The following is an 8,236-nucleotide window of genomic DNA, read 5'->3' as shown; positions in this document are numbered from 1 at the left end:
CTGATAGGCAGCACTGATGGGTGGCACTGATGGGCGACATGGATGGGCACTGATAGGTGGTACAAATTGGCACTGATAGCTGGCACGGATTGGCATGGGTGGGCGGCACAGATGGGCATGGATAGGCGGCACAGATGGGCATGGGTGGGCACTGATAGGCGGAACGGATGGGCACAGATAGGCGGCACAGGTGGGCACTCATAGGCGGCTTTTATTATGTTATACTGTACTAATGGATGCCAATCAGTGCCAAACAATAATGCATGCCAATCAGTGATGCCCATTGTGGGCACTGATTGGCATCCATTATGGGCACTGATTGGCATCCATTGTGGCACTCACTGACATCCCTGGTGGTGTAGGGAGGATTACCTTTTGCTGGGCATCCCTGGTGGTCTGGTGGCGTCCCTGGTGGTCCAGTGTGGGCATTCTCGGGGGGGCTGTGCTGATAATCGATCAGCACAGACCCCCCTGTCAGAGGAGCAGCCGATCGGCTCTCCTCTACTCACGTCTGACAGACGCGAGTGAGGAAAAGCTGATCACCGGCTCTTCCTATTTACACTGTGATCAGCCGTGATTGGACACGACTGATCATGTGGTAAAGAGTCTCCGTCGGAGACTCTTTACCGAGATCGTAGTTGCCGGGTGTCAGACTGACACCCCGCAACAACGATCGCCGCGATGCGCGCCCCCGGGGGCGCGCAGCGGCTCATAATCCCGATCACGTCATATGACGTCCGGTCAGGATTATGCAACCACTTTGCCACCGTCAATTGCCTATAGGGCGGGCGGCAAGTGGTTGTTACCTGTATAAAAACACACCTGTCCACAGATGCAATCAATCAGATTCCAATCTCTCCACCATGGGCCAAGATCAAAGAGCTGTCCAAGGATGTCAAGAACAAGATTGGAGACCTACACAAGGCTGGAATGGGCTACAAGACCATCGCCAAGCAGCTTGGTGAGAGGGTGACAACAGTTGGTGGGATTAGTCACAAATGGAAGAAAAAGAAAATAAATGTCAATCTCCCTCGGTCTGGGGGCTCCATGCAAGATCTCACCTTGCTGAGTTTCAATGATAATGAGAACGGTGAGGAATTAGCCCAGAACTATACAAGAGAATCTGGTCAATGATCTCAAGGCAGCTGGGACCATAGTAACCAAGAAAAGAATTGGTAACAAACTACGCCGCGAAGGACTGAAATCCTGCAGTGCCTGCAAGGTCCCCCTGCTCAAGAAAGCACATGTATGTACAGGGACGATAGACGGGGCCATTTACCATCAAACCTTGGGTGAGAACCTCCTTCTCTCAACCAGGGCATTAAAAATGGGTCGTGGATGGGTATTCCAGCATGAAAATTACCCAAAACACACGGCCAAGGCAACAAAGGCATAGCTTAAGAAGAAGCACATTAAGGTCCCGGAGTGGTCTAGCCAGTCTCCAGACCTTAATCCCATAGAATACGTGGAGGGAGCTGAAGGTTCGAGTTACCAAACGTCCGCCGGGACTCCGCGTTTTTTTTTTTTTTTTAAAAAGCCAGCAGCGACAAATACTGCAGCTGCTGACTTTTAAAATAGTGACACTTACCCGTCCAGCGCGCGCCCGCGATGTCGGCACCCGAAGCCGATCTCCCGATCGTCTCTCGGGTGCTGCCGCCGCCATCTTGGGTATGGGAATCAGGAAGTGGAGCCTTTCGGCTTCATTTCCCGGTTCCCTACTGCGCATGCGCGAATCGCGCTGTGCAATAAGGACGCTCCCCGCTGCCTCTGGGATCCGTGTGTTTCCCAGCAGGCAGCGGGGCACTTGCGGAAAGGGGCGGGCACTTGCGGAAAGGGGCGTAATCTACGCCCCTTTCCACAGAGAGCTATCCCGGAAGTGGGTGCAGAATACCTATACTGTACAGGTACCTGCACCCCCCTCCCCCCTGAAAGGTGCCAATTGTGGCGCCGGAGGGGGGGGGGATTCCAATGAGCGGAAGGTCCACTTTAGGGTGGACCTCCGCTTTAAAATTATAGACTGACCATTGGGACGTCATGTATATAGCAATAAATAGACTGCCCTTCACAGTTGTATCTTGCTTATTCCAGGTATGAACTGATTTGACAGGTTGCTATTTTTTAAGTTGGATGTTTGATGTCTGTGTCTCCAATTTCCTCCCATTTCCTGTGCTGGAGACACAAGAGGAAGAAGAAGAAGAGGAAAAATCCTGCTTTTGACGCTTTGTGACTGGTGTGTGGCCATTAGAAAGTTTTGCTTCTACTCATTTTATAATCACAATGTTTATATTGCTTTGCTTTCCTATGCCAGAGACAATGGTTACCAGAACAGAAAACAAGAGTAGATCTCCCCAGAGAGGACACACACAGAACACAGACCTTTAGAGATTTTAACGTTTCTCAACCCAAAACACAAAAATTGTTTTTACGTGGAAGTTCACTTCCAGCTGCCTACAGATGGTAGATGGTGTTTTCCCCCTCCCCCCATTCTTATGTCATATTGGATGATCGGGTCGTCCCGATACCACTTTTTTAAAGGCCGAGTACAAGTACCGATACTTTTTTTTCCAAGTACTCGCTAATACTGACTACCGAGACTTTTTTTTTTTAATGTCATGTGACAGTGGCACTAATATGCAGCACTGATGACGCGTGGACTGTGTCAGTCGTTTTTATTCTTATTATTTCTATTTTTTTTTTTTTTTTTTTAAATGTATTTATTTTATTATTTTTTAAAATGTATTTATTTTATTATTTTTTAAAATTTATTTTATTTTTTACAATTCTTTCTTCTCGGTGTGGTTGGAATGGACGGTGTCAGTGTGTTTTTTATTTTATTGTTTTTTTTTTTTTTTTACAATTTAACCTTTTCAATATTTATTTATTACAATTCTATATTTTTTTTCTTAGCCCCGTTGGTTTTGGTGAGATATCAGGGGTCTTAACGGACCCCTTACATCTACCTTTTGGGACAGGGAAAGGGACAGAGGACACAGATTTCCCAGTCCCTTTCTCTGCAGCCTCAGCTGCACTGAAGATGAATGGAGAGGAGACAGAGGCTCCTCTCCATTCATAAACTGAAGAATTGTAAACACAGTTTACCATGCTCAGTGACAGTTATGAAGGGATAATCGGTGATCACTGACTCTGTGCATTCGGAAAAGGAAGGAGCCTGTAAATAACATATTTACCGACTCCTTCCTCTACTCTCTATCCTGACAGATCGAGGACAGAGGGGGCAGATGAGCACAGAGGGAGACCAAGGAGCACGGAGGGGGACTGATTAGCACAGAGGGGGACCAAGGAGCACGGAGGGGGACTGATTAGCACAGAGGGGGACCAAGGAGCACGGAGGAGGACCAAGGAGCATGGAGGGGGACCAATTAGCACAAAGGGGGACCAAGGAGCATGGAGGGGGACCGATTAGCACAGAGGGGAACTGGAGGAGCATGGATGGGGACCGGGGCACAGAGGGGGACCGGAGGAACATGGAGGGGGACTGGAGGAGGATACGGGGGACAGCCAGGGGTCATCAATGTGGGGCTGGGGAGGAGTTGCAATCACCGATCTTCCTGTATAGACTTCAATAAAGCAGCTGAAAACTGCGGGAGGAAGAGGAGGAGAAGCGGCTTTCAGCTGCTTTACTGAAATCTATACAGGGAGATCGGTGATTGTAACTCCTCCCCAGCACCGCACAGATCACCCCTGACTGCCCAAGTATCAGATTAAGCACCGGAGCATTTGCCCGAGTGCTCAGTATCAGCACTGATACTGATACTAGTATTGGTATCGGTGAAACCCTATTGGTTGATGATAGATTTCTTCTTGAAGAAAATGACTAGGCAGATAAGAAAACCTTGTTGAAGTGTTTTTCTTTTTTCTTTTGAAGCTTCGTGGTGCAGCAAATACACTGGAAACACCAAGTGTAAAAAAAAAAAAAAAAAAGAGAGCACACAAAAAAAAGTGCACGGGTTGTATACCTCCAAAAAGATAGGACCCTAGCTCTGATCCCTTGGGGCACGAGGCTCCTGACAGGGGGAAAAAAAGCTGACCACTGCAGTGCCCTCCATCTGAAGACTTTTCATGGCAAGTCTGAGGACCTACACCCTACTAGTCAGGGTGAGTAAAGTGCAAATATGCTGTGCAAAAAAGACACACACACATAAAAAAGGGAAAAGGGTAAGGATAAATGCTTAATGTCAGTGCATATGACAGTGGAAGACCCTTCGGGCCGGAATGAAAATTCCTCCAGTCCAGGCCAAAATGTCCAGCCCAGGAGGCAAGTGTTAAAAAAAAAACATGCAATGGTGCAGTGACCACGGTGTCAAACCATCTCACAGTGAGCTCCCCCACCTTAAGATTTCTGGCACCCCTGGTCTGCCACTCCAGGGGCACATTGACCACAGGCAGGGCTGGACTTACCATTGGGCTTGACTGGGCTCAAGCCCATGGGCCCCACCCAATAGGGGGCCCTGCGGACCCTGCCGAGATACATAGCCGAGTGTACTCAGCTCAGCTCCACTCACAGTCATGCCCAGTCCCGCCCTATGATGGACATAACACAGGGACTGGGCGTGACTGTTAGCCGAGCCGAGTACACTCGGCTACTCTCGGCTCCGCTCGGGACTGCAAGAGGACCCGAGAGCCGCCGAGAGGACCCGAGAGCCGCCGAGAGGACCCGAGAGCCGTTGAGATACACAGGACTCTGTATCTTGGCTGCGCCATTTTTAAACTTCAAGACTGCAATGACAAGGCTGCAAATTACACTGGACAAGGCTGCAGATGAACATTGATAAGGCTGCATTGATGGGCATTTAAATGTAAGTTCTTTCCTTAAACTTCCCTCCTAAAAGTTTCTTTCCTTAAAATTCCCTCCCAAACTTGGGGTGCGTGTTATACGCAGATAAATGCGGTAATGTACACAAGGTAGGGCCCGAAAGTGGATCAAGCCCGGGGGCCCCCACCACCCTAAGTCCTGCCCTGACCACAGGCTTCTCTTTGCCCAGCCCCTGACCAGACCAGATTAGCACCATCCCTACCAAAAAAGGCATTAGCACTTAGGGAGAGCCATGCCTTCAACCAGGGACATGCCTGGTTTCCCAGACCAGAATTAATCCAGGAGGAAAAGCGATCCCCCACCGCAACCACCTTATTACATCAGAAGGAGTAACCAGTGCTCCCAACTGGGAAAGGGAACCAATTTTCTCTCTCCTGAAAGCTGATAAGAACAGATACTACACTTGATCGTAGCCCAAAGGCCGAGAAGTGGCTGCATGTCTGAATGCTATCGTTTTCCCTGACATTGCACTCAGCTTCCCTCCATTCTTTATTGCCCTAAACAGGATCGGAGTAGCCCAGGAGGCACCATGAGAGAGTTACATCTTGGATAGACAAGCCACAGTTCTGTAATATCTATGGTGGGCATTTCAACAGTCAAACTCCATGATATTATAAAATGGCTATCTACTGTTGGTCATTAGCAGAGATCACATGGCCAATGCCGAGACACTGTTATGGAGGCCTAGATGGGTTTAGACCCTACTGCACTTTGGTTTCTTGGCAGCCCCAAAATAAACCATAGTATCCCTGAATTGGCAATCCTTTATATTTTGAAGTCACAGGAGAGGGACACAGAGGGATTACTCATAAATGGTGCATGGTCACTACCAAGTCAGTTAGGCCCATTTCGCAAGAGTTTTTAGATCAGGTTTGCCTGCCATTTTTTTTTTTTTCCAGTTTCTATGGAAAGGACTGCATCCTTTTCCATGTTTCCAAACCTAATCATGATGGATTGGAGGTAGCCTGATGTAAACGGACACACGTCTGTTTACATCCAACTGCCCATAAAGTCATCATGAGTCCGCCACAGCCCATTGTCAAAATGCAGACACAAACCGAACAGGCACAGATGTCACAAGACTGACATCCATCCCATTCAGATCCAAAACCTCTGCTGAATAGAGCAGATAAAGCCTGTGTGAAAGGGGCCTAACTGGTTACTACAGAAGAAGGCTTCTGGCAATACACACCTCAAGAGCTTAATCTCAGCTCCTAGATGGTTTTGAAAGTAACCATCCACTGATTGCTAATAATAATGGATACAAGTGCAAGTGATTCTGCAGTGCACACCTGCCCCAATCAGGAGTGCCTAAATAGACTTATGGACATTTAGACTCTGCCTAATCGATCTGACTTCTATCTGCCCACTACATCCCTATGAATATTTCTTCAGGTTGTTCAGCCTATGAACTGTAGTTCCTCTGTACTTGCTCAGGCTGTTATCTCTGCTGTTGTCAGTTGTTGTTTTGCCCACCTGTCTGTGGACTTTAAAATGTACTAACCAGGGGCGGACTGACAACTCATGGGGCCCCCGGGCAATAGGAGATTATGGGGCCCCCAGGCAATCAGAGATTAGGGGGCCACACAATATACACAAACACACACAGACAATATATAATCACACAGTATACACAGATGTGTTTCTATTGGCTGAGAAGGTACTGGAGAGGCGGGGCAGCTATAATCTCTGAATTTTTAGACCAAAGGGATGTCGGTAAGGGACATTTCAGAGAGATGTAAAAAAAAACACAACTTTTTACATACTGTCCCTGGTTTTACTGAGGCTGGCAAGCCTGATGGGGCCCCCTAGCGGCATGGGGCCCTCGGGCAGTGCCCGAGTGGCCCAATGGTCAGTCCGCCCCTGGTACTAACACCTGTCACAGTATGGAGTCAGACTCGGAGTCCAATAGCTATAGCAGTAGAGAGGCTCCCACCGACCAGCAGGGTAAGTACACAAGCAGGTCGATTGATGACAATTGATGATGCAGGCTCATCCAAGGTTTGGGGGTTTAAGTACTAATCGGTATTCAGCAGAGCTCCTGACGATGGAGATGGATTTTGCTGCCTGTTTGTACCAGGTAGTGGTGGTTGCAGGTTGGGATCAAGTGGAAGCATAGTTGAGGAAGAAGCCGAAGGTCAATAACGAATGGTAGCGAAGATACGAACGGCAGCAGGAGTGACAAGAGTGAGATAGTGGCTGGAGAGATCACAATAATCTGGAAAACAGGAAATGCAGAGACATGGCTTAAATCAAAAAGTTCATGGGAGGAGCAAGGAGTTCAAGGTTCAAGGGAAACTTGGTTCAAAGGCAGGCTCATTCAAGTAATTGTCCAGGGAGCTATCCAGCATCTCAACCCTCTTGAGCTTGGCAATGCCAGGATGGCACCTTGGGAAAAGAGAACAAAAAAAAATATGCCAACTCAAAAAAGCCAAAAGCCTATTCAAGGGCGGTCTCTCATCCAGATACTAACCAGGCCTGACCCTCCTTAGCCTCCGAGATAAGAAGAGATCAGGCGCATTCAGGGTGACGTGGCTGTAAGTGATCACCATTGGCGCTCTTAACCCTCTTGAGCTTGGCAATGCCAAGATGGCACCTTGGGAAAAGATAAATAAAATATGCCAGCTCAAAAAAGCCATAAGCTCCATCACAATCCCATGTGATTGTGATGGAGGAAAAATGTTAACAAAAAGAGATTGAAAAAAAAAAAAAAAAAGCCGCAGCCCCTGATATTCCTTGTGGATGCAAGAAGAATTACTGCCAGACACAGCAGAAGTTTCGGGTCCAGGTCCCAACATTATCTATTGGTCAGCAGTCACCACTGGAGACACAGTGGGTCTATCATACTCCAAGATAGCTGTGACTATGCCTCTTTCACAAAGTATTGCTTTTTTTTTTTTTTGTTCCTCTCATCTGATTTATGAAGACTCTTCCACCTGCCGTCTTCAACTTGTCACACCCAAAGATACCCAATCAATAGGGCAGCTTCCAGGGAGCACAACAGTTATATATGTGCCATCCTATACATACTGCTATACATGACTAAGTACTTACTCAGCTGTCATTAGCACTAATTACCACATATAAATGATATAACTGTTTCAATTAAGATTGAATATCACGACATCCAACTTGGATGCAAACAGGAAATAATGTGCTTTTATAGGAGTCTAAGGCCGCGTACACACGGCGGATTGTCTGTCCAACTTAGTCCGCTGAACCGTGTTTCAGTGGACAGTCCGCTCGTGTGTGGGCTTCAGCGGACTTTTTCAGCGGACAATCTGACGAACAAAGTCTTACGGAATTTCCGTAAGACAGTCCGTTCAAACTTGGTTTTGTCCGTCCAAACTTGGTTTCAGCGGACAGTCCGCTCGTGTGTAGGCAAGTTGGACGGACTAAGTA

The 8,236-nt window shown here is 47.7% G+C and overlaps 1 pseudogene; it reads right to left on the bottom strand.

Annotated features, from left to right (window-relative positions):
• Positions 1 to 5,086: 5,086 nt before the first annotated feature.
• On the bottom strand, positions 5,087 to 5,267 carry LOC143999795 (U2 spliceosomal RNA; annotated as a pseudogene).
• Between the last annotated feature and the right edge of the window lie 2,969 nt (positions 5,268 to 8,236).

The sequence above is a fragment of the Lithobates pipiens genome, unplaced genomic scaffold (genome assembly GCF_037356315.1).
Source record: "Lithobates pipiens isolate NorthernLeopardFrog02 unplaced genomic scaffold, aLitPip1_a1.2 Scaffold_19, whole genome shotgun sequence".
NCBI lineage: Eukaryota > Metazoa > Chordata > Amphibia > Anura > Ranidae > Lithobates > Lithobates pipiens.
Note: the sequence above shows the minus strand (reverse complement) of the source record. Positions and strands in the feature narration are given on the sequence as shown.